We start from the raw sequence: 13,204 nt of genomic DNA on the forward strand, positions 1-13,204 counted from the left end.
GTTTCTGGTTTTGCAAAACTGCTTGGAGGAAGTTAAAAAATAGCAGCGATACCATATCTGCTGAAATGAATGCACTGCCAATGGTGCAGACCTGGGAGAGCAGAGACATGGCACTGCTCTCAGTCCAAATACTGGTGGCTATGTACAGGCTAACTGGTCTGTTAAAGGACTTAACAGTGTGTGTAAGTAAAATTCTGCAACTGCATGGTCTATGCTCAATAACAGCCACAAGGGGGTGGAGAATCCAGGGTAAGAAACAGACCTGCTCAAGGCACCAGAAATGGGGAGAACATGCAGAAGGGACAACCCTACAGGATAGTAACCAGTGATGGGCTCAGCAGCTGGGGGACCCACACAAGCTATGGGAGACTTGCGGTCAGGGGACCCACATGGTCTGCAGGCTACTGGCTCACAGTAACCAGGTATTGGAGCTGAGATTTGAGACAGTGCCGAGGGAGCTGAAGACTCACATCCTTTGTCTTCACATCCTACTCATAGTCACCACTTACCCACTGACAGTAAGAATTGTCTGCAGACAACCCCACATTATGGCCATTTGGGCAACAGAAATTTACTCTTGGAGAATTCACAAGTAATTACCCAAAAAATTTGAGATATGGAGTAAAATTCACACTACCAGAATCTTGCTGAATGAGACATTTGATCTCAGCTGCAGTTTTTTAGTGTTGGGAAGGAATAAGCATTTTCTGTGATTTTGGAGATACATAAAGCATTTTTAGGAACACTGAGTCTGTGCTAACCAACTGGCACCCATTTACATGAATCCCATGTTATTCTCCCCCATTATCCCATCAGCTGCATTCCCCTCCCACATTTTACCTCTTAGTGGCATCTCAGGGAGAGTTTATCATTCAGTTTACACATCCTTTGGAATATGGGAGGAAGGCAAGGAGCATGCTCCTAGGAAGAATGTGCAAACTCCACACAAATACCATCTGATGTCAGGATTGAATCCAGGACACAGGAGTAGTAAAGCAGCACCTTCAGTACCCATGCTGCAAATGATATTGTGGTTCAGCTCTTTGGCACAGAGTCATCCCTTGAAATGGAAGGAATTTCAAGTGTAGAATATACTCTTTCATCTTCCAGTACCATTTGGGCATAAAGTTACATGCATGAGAAACCTTGGTCACTATCATAATCTAAGTCGTACGTCTTTGCTTAATTTGTTTAGAGTATTTAATTTACTGACAGGCTCAGACTCCAATATTCTTCCTGCTGTCCATCTTCACACTCACCGCTACCTTAAAGATGCACATACGAGTAAAGAAATTTGACGAATTGCAAATCCAGGAAAAGAAAGTGCTAGCTCCAGATTAAATGAGAACCAAAAACTGAATTGAATGAGCAACATACATACTGTTTCTATCTGAGCAGTTCAAAGGGTGGGTAAACGGCTCAACTCCTAACTCTGAGAAATGTTTCTTCTTTGGCTTGGCTTCGCAGACGAAGATTTATGGAGGGGGTAAAAGTCCACGTCAGCTGCAGGCTCGTTTGTGGCTGACAAGTCCGATGCGGGACAGGCAGACACGGTTGCAGCGGTTGCAGGGGAAAATTGGTTGGTTGGGGTTGGGTGTTGGGTTTTTCCTCCTTTGCCTTTTGTCAGTGAGGTGGGCTCTGCGGTCTTCTTCAAAGGAGGTTGCTGCCCGCCAAACTGTGAGGCGCCAAGATGCATGGTTTGAGGCGATATCAGCCCACTGGCGGTGGTCAATGTGGCAGGCACCAAGAGATTTCTTTAGGCAGTCCTTGTACCTTTTCTTTGGTGCACCTCTGTCACGGTGGCCAGTGGAGAGCTCGCCATATAACACGATCTTGGGAAGGCGATGGTCCTCCATTCTGGAGATGTGACCCACCCAGCACAGCTGGATCTTCAGCAGCGTGGACTCGATGCTGTCGACCTCTGCCATCTCGAGTACTTCGACGTTAGGGATGAAAGCGCTCCAATGAATGTTGAGGATGGAGCGGAGACAACGCTGGTGGAAGCGTTCTAGGAGCCGTAGGTGATGCCGGTAGAGGACCCATGATTCGGAGCAGAACAGGAGTGTGGGTATGACAACGGCTCTTTATACGCTTATCTTTGTGAGGTTTTTCAGTTGGTTGTTTTTCCAGACTCTTTTGTGTAGTCTTCCAAAGGCACTATTTGCCTTGGCGAGTCTGTTGTCTATCTCGTTGTTGATCCTTGCATCTGATGAAATGGTGCAGCCGAGATAGGTAAACTGGATGACCGTTTTGAGTTTTGTGTGCCCGATGGAGATGTGGGGGGGCTGGTAGTCATGGTGGGGAGCTGGCTGACATAATAGAATATTCTCCACTTCCCTGGAAGTGGGCTGTTCAATTAACATTCAAGGTCAATTCCAGCCACAATAAAGCAGCAGGTTTAGTTAGTACTCCTTCCCATTGTGTCTGTTTTTTTTATAAAATGCACTGCAGAAGCTACTCTGACATCTCCTAAACTTATAATCTCTACCTACCACCAAGGGGAAGAAAGCTGGGAAGGCCAGATTCATTCCTTTTCACCATCTTGAAAATATATTGCTGTTCCTTCATTGTCACCGAGTCAAAATCCGAGATCCTCCTCCCCAATAGCACTGCTAGAGCATCTTCAAGGAAGTGACTCAGCATCTCCCTCTCAAGGCAAGTTACAGATGGCCAGTGGGTCACCATCTTGAAAAAAAAAATCAATAAATTACACTATCTTCAAACTTCCCCAAACAAATACAAGGTTATGAGAGTATATATCATCTCCTTGTGAGATTACAAATGTACAAGATTAGAAAGACAGATAGATTTTTCCCAAGGTGACAATAGCCAAAGCAAGAGGATGTCGATTTCAGCTGAGTCGAAGAAAGTTTAGGGGAGACATCAGAGGTTTCTGCCCTCCCCACCCCCACACAGAGTGGTGGGTGCCTGGAATATATTGCCAGGAGTGGTGGCAGATGATGGTACAATGGGGTCATTTAAAATACTCTCAGATAGGTACCTGAATGTAAAAAAAAAGGAGCGTTATGGTTTGTGAGGGTAGGAAGTGTTAGCTTGATGTATCGTAGATTTACATCGGTCACTAAAAGATAACAGGGCTGAAGAGCCTGTAAATATAATGTTCCAGAATGATGTGAGAAAAACTAATCAACATAAAATGTATTATTTTTCATTTTGCAATCCTTGATGTATACATGGATGACATGACTTTGTACTTCGGAAGATGGTGACACAGACCATGTTAGAACATGTAACGTGGAAATCTACAGCACAGTACAGGGCCTTCAGCCCACGACGTTGGGCCAACCTATGTAAATCAACTCCACAACAATCTAATCCTTTACTTCCTCACACCCAAAACTATTTTTCATACATCCATGTGCCGAAGAGTGTTTTGAATGTTCCTACTGTCCGAGCCTCCTCCATTACACCCAGCAATGCATTCCAGGCACTCACCACTCTGTCCAAACAAAAATTTCAATCATCTCCTAAACTTTCCTCCACTCACCTTAAACAGATGTCCTCTGGTACTTGCTATTGACACCCAGGAAAAAGGTGCTGACTGACCACCATACAAAGCATCGAATAATCTTGTAGAGCTCTATTAAGTCACTTCTCATCCTTTGTTGCTCCAAAGAGAAAACACCAACCTGTCATCCTTCTTAGGAACACAATTCCCCCTCATCCCCATAATTCTCAGTCACCAATTCTTGATCACCTGTGCTGATCAACTTGTAATCCTGTGTTAAACCCAACCCGGTTGCAGCTATTTGAGTCTGGCAAGTGTATGATATATGTGTAAAATATGAGGAGGCAGTACAATTACCCCAGGGATTGGGAGGTGCAATAAATTGGAATAAATTGGGATTAATAGTGGCCACAAAATTGTCAGTAAAATAATACGAAATCAAATTTGCCAATTTGTCTGCAATTGTACATTAGTTTTGTTCCACTGTTATACAAAAATTCAATAATCCATTGTTGGATACCTTTACTGAAGGATAAACACTAGTGAGACTCCAAAAGAATCCTTATAGCTAAGCAAACTTCAAGTACTCTGCATCCTGTAAAGAAGAACCTTCATTATTATCTAATGATTATGTAATACCACCAGCAATGAAGCAATGGCACTGCAATGGAATTGTTCAATTTTGAGAAGTTGCTTGTAATGGCTGCCATCTTAAGGATTCAGATAATGGTGTGGCCACTCAGCAAGCAATATGCGATACAGAGCAAACATTTGCCTATTCCACAGTGAGAGTCACTGTAGAATCCCAGCATCATATGTTCCACATGTGGACAGAATGATGAGAGCAATACAACACCAAATCATCTATTAGACTGTATAGATGTCATTACAAAATGCTGTCAACAAAATTATTTTCCAAACACAGAAACTCAATAAATAAAAAACAGTTCACCAATCTAAGAAAATTACAGGAATAATGTCGTACTCAATATTAGATAAATCCTTTTTAGTACCCATTGAGGAAGAAATTTCATGTAGAGATGTTAACTATAACAGATGGCAAACAGCTTATTTTGATACAGCGCTTGAAACTGATCAATTGTATTAAGCAAGGCAGGAATAGAGCAATAATCTCTAGAAAGAGAGGGAGATGCTGTTCTGTATTGTATTATCTGTAGTGTCAGCTATTGTAGAGCTATGGAATAAAGAGATGTCCACTTGGTGAGAGGGTGAACCAGTAAACTGATTTTATTGTTTGAATTCACCGCATTGCGTGAAGGGGACACCCACTTCTGGTGATGTGTGCGCCAGTTTCCGGAAGTGACATCGGTGCGTCACTCCTTGGCTGGCGGTACACCACCCAGCAGCGGGGAGTTCCCTTAGTCCAGATGGCACCAACTGCGGGCTTCTCCTCTGTCGTGATGGAGGACCCGCGCCATCTTGGGTCGGTCAACCCATCTAACCACGCACCCGCTACACCACCACCCCCCCCACCCCCTCCCGAATCGCCACCGCCCTCTGAGCAGGTTAACTTTCTGTCTCTAGGTAGTCAGCCTTTGCGCCTAATGTGGGGGCTCGGGGCCAGCAGGTGTGAGTGCTGGTGCACTGCCTTGAGGCGGTCGATTGTGAATCTGTCCTGTCGACCGCCAATGTCCAGTGTAAACATGATACCATCTCTCTATAGCACCTTGACAGGCCTTTGTATGGACACTGTAGGGGTGTTTCTTGCTGACCTCTCTGCACAAAGACGTAGTGCAGGGACGTGGCTGGGTGGTGAGCTGTGTCGAGGGGGCTGTTCACCCGCTTAACCTCTGGAAGATGTCCTAGGTGCTGGGCAGTGGGCCGGGAGTTGAAATGGATGTCCCCAGGAATGGTGAGAGGGAAACCGCACACCATCTCTGCGGATGAGGCTGGCAGGTCCTCCTTCGGTGCTGTCCAGATGTCTAAGAGCACCCGCGGGAGCTCGTCCATCCAATTCAGGCCTTGCAGTAAGGCTTTCAAGGTGGCCTTCAGGTGGCGGTGGAAATGCTCGACCAGGTCATTTGCTTGAGGGTGGTAGGCCAGGGTGCGGTGTACTTGGTTTCCACTTAACTTAGGTTAGTCCAGAGCGAGGACGTGAATTGTGCCCCTCGGTCCAAGGTGATGTGGGTTGGGACTCCAAAATGCACGACCCTGGTGGATAAGGCAGGTCTGCACATATGGGTATGGCCTCTGGCCAGCAGGTAAAACAGTCAATCATCGTGAACAGGTACCACATGCCTCGGCTCACGGGGAATGGGCTGACAATGGCCAGCACTGTGCCGGCTCGAAAGTCTAGATCGGAGGTTTCATCTGTCTGTGTACCTTGGCGCTATGGCACTGCAAACAGGTTCTGGCCCACAAGGTCACGTCTCGGCAGTAGCTGTGCCACACAAACTTGTCGGGTAACAGACCATGGACCTTATGAAGGGGTGGTACAGGCCGTCGCCAGGTCATGGGTAGGATGGGTCTGGGAAACCCTGTGGGGACATTGCACAGCAGGGATGAGCCTCCTGGTGAGGAGCAGAAATCTCTGACCTTCAGGCTGGTGAAGGCAGTCCAAAAGTCTGGACGTCCACATCCTCCGTCTGGTCCTTGGCCAGCTGGGCAATGTCGAGCCCCTGAGGTTACAGAAATTGTGGGTCTAAACAGCATTTCGTCCATCACGTTGGACTTGCTTACAATGTGGCAAATGTCCCTGATGTACTCAGAGCTGTTGCTTCGCCGAACATGGGTCCAAAACCTTGCTGAGTGCATAAGGTTAGTGATTTTTGGTCTGTGTAGGCGGTGAAGACTTTTCCCATTAACATGTGTTGGAAGTAGCCAACAGTTCGTGGTCGAACATGCTGTATTTGAGCTCTGGCATCTGGAGGTGTTTACTGAAGAAGATAAGGGAGCACCAGTGCTCGTCGACCCATTGATCCAGCACTGAGCCCACTGCTCTGTCCGACGCGTATGTTGTAAAGGCCAAGGGGTAGGTTGAGTCTGGATGCACCAGGGCTGTGGCCTTCGCCAATGTCGCCTTCGTGATGTGGAACGTTTCTTTGGTGGCCAGCGTCCACTGGTGCATCTTGTCACCAAGCTTGACGAGATCGAACATGGGCTGTATGAGGGTGGCCACTCCCAGTAGGAAGCGATGATAAGATTCCCATCCCAGGTATTTCAGTAGGCCTTTGGTTGTGCTCAGCTTGGGTAATTTTTGGATAGCCTCTACCTTGTCTGGCAGCGGTGTGACTCCCTCTGGGGCGATACTGCGTCTCAGAAAGTCTATTGTCTCTAGGCAGAACTGGCTCTTGGCCGGGTTTAAAGTGTCCAAACTGCTGCAATCTGTCGAACAGGAGGCTCAGGTGCGTCCTCTTGTGTATTGGTCTCAGGGCCGATGATGAGGATGTTGACCAAGTAGACAAAAATGAAGTTGAGATTCCTGCCGACCACTTCAATCAATTGCTGGAACGTTTGGCCCGTGTTCTTCAGTCTGAAGGGCATTCACAGGAAATCAAAGAGGCCGAAGGGTGTGATGATTGCCGTTTTCAGAATGTCACTGGGGTATACTGTAATCTGGTGATTATCTTTTTACAAGGTCCACCTTGGAAAAGATTCGGCAGCCTTGTAGCCTCATGATGAAGTGCTGGATGTGTGGGATGGGATATCTGTCTGGGACTGTCGCTTCATTCAGCTGCATGTAATCGCCACATGGGCACCAACCACCAGAGCTCTTCTGCACCATGTGGAGTGGGGAGGCCCCTGGGACTGTTTCAACAGAGGATAATCCCCAGCTCTTACATGGCAGCGAACTTGTCCTTGGCTTGCTGGAGTTTGTCTGGTGGGAGGCGCTGGGCCCATGCGTGCATGTAGTCCTCCATGCCATCTAGCGGGTTGGAGTCATGAAAGTTGGGCGCTAGTAAGGCCGAGTACCTTGCCAGGAGGCGAACATACTCATATCGGTCCAGGGTGTGAATCCCTAACGGTAGGAAAGGGATCTGCCGCAGGGTGAGAGGGAAAGACTGAAACGTGGTAGCATTCACCAACCAGCATCTCGACACATCCACCAAAAGTTCATGTGCCCAGAGGTAGTCCGCTCTGAGTTGGGCCTGTCCCACGGCCATGATTGTGCACTTCTACTGGAAAACTGTGTCTGGGATTCCGTAGCTTGGGATGGAGAGGGAGGGTTGTGTCTGGCCTCAAAATAGGTTGGTGGGACGAGGCTAATTTCTGCGCTCGTGTCGACTAGGAAATCCCTCTTGGTCTGTTGGTCTCTGAGATAGAGTAGGCCTTTAAGAGCACCAACCATTGTCTGGTGAATTTTCCATTGCTGTTCCTTTGTTAGTACTAATAAGGTTTGTTAGTTCGTAACCCAGGTTAATAAATTCTTAGAACCAATCGAGATCTGCATCTGAGTTAACTTTCATGACACCTACACATCCTAAAATAAACAAAATCAATGCTTTGTAAAGGTTGATATTAAAACTTGAGTGCTCAAAGCTAACTACATTTGCTTCTTAATGCATGACAACTGTCTTTTGAGAACAATTAAATCTAAAAGAATTCAGCTTTTTATCCAGCACCAGCACATGATGAATACAGTAATCAAAACAAGTCTTCGGTTTTTCTGACACGCAGAAAGGGAGAATGAACCCGACTCTATTAAATCAGAACAGGACAGTTGGTAGAGCGGTTAGTGCAACGCTGTTACAGCACCGATCGGGACTTGGGTTCGAATCTTGCGCTGTCTGTAAAGAGTTTGTATGTTCTCCCCTTTTCTGCATGGGTTTTCCCTGGGGGCTCCGGATTTCTACCACCATTCAAAAAGTACCAGGGATGCCAAGTCAATTGGGTGTAATTGGGCGGCACAGGCTCATGGGCCAAAATGGCCTGTTCCCATACTGTACATCTAAATTTTTTTTAAAAACTTAATTTAAAATACCAGTACATGTTCAGAGAAAGACAATATAAATGGAGCGTTACACTCCCCCTGCACTAGAGAATGTTAACCAAGAACATATAGTTACACAAGAAAATATCCATCATGATAGATATGCTAATATTAGATGTACATACTAATATAATGAGCTAGCAATAGGATTTTTTTTATTTGATTTTAATTTTTTATATACATGTAGTAATCATTATTAATATAGTAGTACAGATTTTTTTTTAATTCAAGTGACATACATGATAGTTTTCACCCCATCCCAAAACCCCTTCCCTCCCATCCTCCCCCTTAAGAAAAGTAACATATAAATAAACAAAGAAAGAAAAAGTTTTTGGATGCAGGGAGAGGTGCCGTTCAGCACCCATCTCCAAATTCTTCATAAACACTCAGAGGAGAATCTCGTAGGTTTAGATATCATTACAAATTTAATCTCATTATTTGGATGTCTGGGCACCAAATTTGCAAAAAACATAGGGTACTTGTTCCTCAAATTGAATGTAATTTTTTCCAAAGGGTCACAACTTTGAATTTCTGCATGCCACCAAAGGCTTCCAAGTAACTGCAATGTATTTTCTTGCCACTGCTAATGCTAATTTAACAAATTCCAATTGATAAATTGACCATTTTAATTTAGGGCTTGTATCTTCAATATTCCCTAATAAAAATAAATCTGGACTTTGCAGAAAGACAATTCCTGTAACCTTTTCAAAAAAATTCTGTAAATCTGCCCAAAAGGGCCTTACATTGGGACAAGACCAAGTTGAATGTATGAAAGATCCTACATCTTCACCACACCTAAAACATTGATCCGATAAATCTGATTTCAGTCTAATCATCTTCTGTGGTATAAGATATAATTGATGTAAAAAATTATATTGGACTATTCTATATCTTACATTAATAGTATTAGTCAATCAATCCCTAGATAAATCTTCCCATATTTGTTCATCATATGTAATATTTAAATCTGTTTCCCATCCCTGTCTAGATCTATGAAATCCGTTTGGAAGTTCCTGCTTGGAATAATGAAAGTAAATTTTTTTAAACAATTCCTCTCCTAAGAAGTTCTACTTCAGTACAACTAGACAAAAACATAGTTGGTCCAAGCTTATCCCTCAAATATGCTCTTAATTGAAAATAACAAAAATAACAATCTTCAACATTTACAATACCCTCACAAAACCAGATATTCAAAAACTGATTATCCCTTGAAAAAACTTTCAGGGGATTTTGGATTAATGGCATTTTAGGTGATATAGACCCTCTTACACCAATCTGATCATTTATTTTATTCCAAATATTAAGCAAATATTTCAATAATGGTGTCTCCTTGTCAGCAAACATCAATTTCAATTCCCGCTTATGTACAAATTATTTTGCTTTCCTCTCTCTTATTTTATTCAGTTCTTTATTAACACAAGCTGATTATTTACTTTCAAAAAAAGAAAACTTTTTTTTTTAAATCAAAATTGTCACACCTTTTGCCTTAGAGATAAACAAAGATATTACATATCCCAAACAATCCCTTTTTTTATTTCAAATGTTCTTTCAGTTAAATGTGTTCTTGAAGAAAAGCTACAACTCCCAATTTCTTAATACATGTAAATACTTTTTTTCTCTTTATTGTACTATTCAACCCATTAACATTAATTTAGAAACTATTACTATACTCATCCAGACAAAATGCAGTCAATCCCCTTCCATCGCCTCCTCCCACAAGTCTCCTCTAATTTCAATAAATACTTTGTGTCAGCACGCACCCCCTCCAGCAATCCAAAAAGAAAAAAATGCAAAAAAGATACAAAAAAATACACATACACACACTTATTTATAATATAAAAGAGAACCCTCCCGGTAAGTGTTGTTTAAAAAAATGCAACACTACTCCATCCATTTTACGGGTTGTGTCCAAGGTCAGAAATTCATATAATCCCACAGCAATCAGCAACCCCCTCCTCCCAATTCCCTTGGCACATTTAAATCATGATATAATCACTTAATTAGTTAATATTTAATCAATTAATTAGTTAACCACAATTAAAATAGCTTCCTAGAAATCAAAACTAGAGAGAAAAAAAAGAATATTTCTTAAATCTCACTTATAAAATTTGTTAAAAAAAGCTCATTGCATCAACGACACAGCGCCCTCTAGAGATGGTATTTCAGGAAGACTCCGAGCAATTTCTTCTGGTTGAGCAAAGTTAACAAAGAAATTGTTTGTTCTCCAGGAACAAAAATCTTCAAAGTCATAGGGTAGCGAAGAACAAATATGTAACCTTTTCTTCACTGAATTAAAATCTTTCCTTCTCTTCAACAGATCTTTACTCAATCGGGGTAAAATAAAATTCTATCCCCTTCCCATAGTAATAGGCCTGGTCATTCCCTCGCTCCTTTCACAGCAAGACTTAAAATATTCTATCTTGATAATGAAGAAATTTTATTAATATAGAATGCAACCTTTGATTAGGAAGAGGTTTTGGTCTCAGAGCCCTATGTGCTCTCAATTTCAGTTGATTTAATCCCAGTAATGCTTTGGGTTTAGTTGTACCAAACAAAAATGATTCAACCCCAGGTTCCTCCCCGACACTCAAACAACGAATTCACCAAACTTCTTACCACATCAAAACATGGAGTCGCACACCACATCCTCACCTAAGGATCTCCTCTAAATGCCCAAGCCCAATACCTGACACCAAGAGTTCCATAAAATGGAGAAACTTGGAATCATACATAGGTCTGATAGCCAAGGGCTTCCCCGCTACATATGGCGTCCCAAGCTGGAGACCTTGCGGGGTTTACAGGCGTCTCAATGACTCTATACCACTGCAGACAGCTATCCTGTGCCTCATATACAGGACTTTACACCTAATCTTCATGGGGCCAGGATATTTTCTAAAATTTGAAGGTGCATGGGTACCACCAAATACCAGGAAACCCAGAGGATATAGTCATAATGCTATTCAGTGTCTTTGAATTTTTGAGAATACTTTTTTGGCTCAAAAATACTGCATAAACATTCCAGCAACTGATGAACACAGTAGGGGATGACATGGACTTCCTTCTCATATACTTAAGAAAATATATACTCGTCGCCAACCACTCCCACAAAGAGCACCTGCAGCATCTGTACTTACTCTGCCGCCGCCTACAGGAGTTCAGGCTAACTGTGAGCCCTGCCAAGTGCAAATTCAGGCAATCCTCTATTGAGTTTTTGGGACATCAGATCAGTAGCCAGGGTGTCATTCCAATGCCTAGCAAGGAGGAAGCCATCCTCAAATTTGTGAGGCCCAATACTATCAAAGGACTCCAGGAATTTGTGGAGATGGTCAATTTCTATTGTCGCTTTCTACCTCTGCAGCTCATATTATGAAACCCCTCTTCGACCTCATGTCCAGTGGTGCCAAAGAACTCGAGTGGACGAAGGAGATGATGGTAGCATTCCATCAGACTAAACGCCCTAGCAAAGGTCCATCCACAAATAGATGCATCAACTGCCTTGACGATAGTTGCATCCAATGTGACAGTAGGCGAGTTCTTGGATGGACAATGGAAGCCTCTAACATTTTTTAGTAGGCATCCCAACCCTCTTGAAACAAAATACAGCACATTCAATAGGGAACTGCTGGCGTTGTACCCAACTGTTACAAACTTCCGCTATTTTTTGGAAGGCAGGGACTTCACAGTTTTTACTGACCACAAACCACTAACATTCGCCTTCACAAAGGCATCAGATCTCTGGTCAGCCCGCCAGCAATGCTACCTATCTTGCATCCGAGTTTTCAACCAGGATTAAACATATCTATGGTAAGAATAATGTGGTAGCTGATGCCCTGTCCCACTCCTACATTCAAGCATTACATGCACTCCCTCTGGGTGTAGACTACATGGCATTCACCAAAGCTCAGCACCAGGACAATGAACTCCCAGCTTATAAAACTGCTGTTACAAGCCTGTAACTCGAGGATGTAGCCTTTGGGCCGCAAGGTACCACTCTTCCGTGTGAGATTTCCACAGGTCAGCCTCGCCATATCGTCCCTGCTACGTGGAGATGTTGCATTTCGAAGCCATTCATGGACTGTCCCACCCCTCCATTGTAGCGACGGTCTGCCTGAACGCCGACAAGTTTGTGTAGCGTGGACTCAAAATACAGGTTATGTACTGGGCAAAAATGTGCACAGACTGCCAAATTAGATAAGTGCAAAGGCATGTGAAGTTACCGCTTCAGCCTTTCCAGCCACCGCAGCACAGATTCCACCATGACACTTCCAGTGTCACGAGGGTCTTGGAGGTACTTGTTAACAGTCATCAACAGATTCATTAAGTGGCCAGAGGCAGTTCCTATAATGGACTCATCAACTGATTCATGGGCCAGAGCCTTTATTTCTGACTGGATATCTCACTTCGGCCTACCCACACACATCACCTTCGACAGAGGTCCACAGTTTACCTCTGCACTCTGACACATTTTGTCGCAACTGCTGGGAATGCAGCTCCATGATACGACATCCTACCACCTACAGTCGAATGGCTTGGTGGAGCAGTTCCATGAAGGGTGCAATTATGGCCCTCCTTCAGAGACCTGATTGGGCGGACCAGCTGCCCTGGATCCTCCTGGGAATAGGAACGGCACCGAAGGAGGATCTTAACTCATCAGGAGTTGGTTTATGGAGCCCCATTCATTGTACCTGGGGAGTTGTTACCTGCAGCACACAGACAGAAGCTGCCACCGACTGAAGTCTTAGGCAGATTGCAGTAGCAGTTTGGAAAATTGGCCCCAGTTCCCA

At 44.0% G+C, this 13,204-nt stretch overlaps 1 protein-coding gene across 7 annotated transcripts in view; it reads right to left on the reverse strand.

Moving 5' to 3' along the window:
* Positions 1-13,204, reverse strand: part of dnaaf9 (dynein axonemal assembly factor 9) — a 194,391-nt gene that overhangs the window by 144,989 nt on the left and 36,198 nt on the right. For 2 of the 7 annotated variants that reach the window (XM_069923524.1, XM_069923523.1), the window contains exon 2: positions 2,493-2,685. The exons of the other annotated variants lie outside the window; for them this stretch is intronic. The gene's annotated coding sequence lies outside the window, so the exon portion shown is untranslated. The remainder of the gene's footprint in view (positions 1-2,492; positions 2,686-13,204) is intronic. 7 annotated transcript variants of the gene reach the window in all.

This window comes from Narcine bancroftii, chromosome 3 (genome assembly GCF_036971445.1).
Source record: "Narcine bancroftii isolate sNarBan1 chromosome 3, sNarBan1.hap1, whole genome shotgun sequence".
Classification (NCBI taxonomy): Eukaryota; Metazoa; Chordata; class Chondrichthyes; order Torpediniformes; family Narcinidae; genus Narcine; species Narcine bancroftii.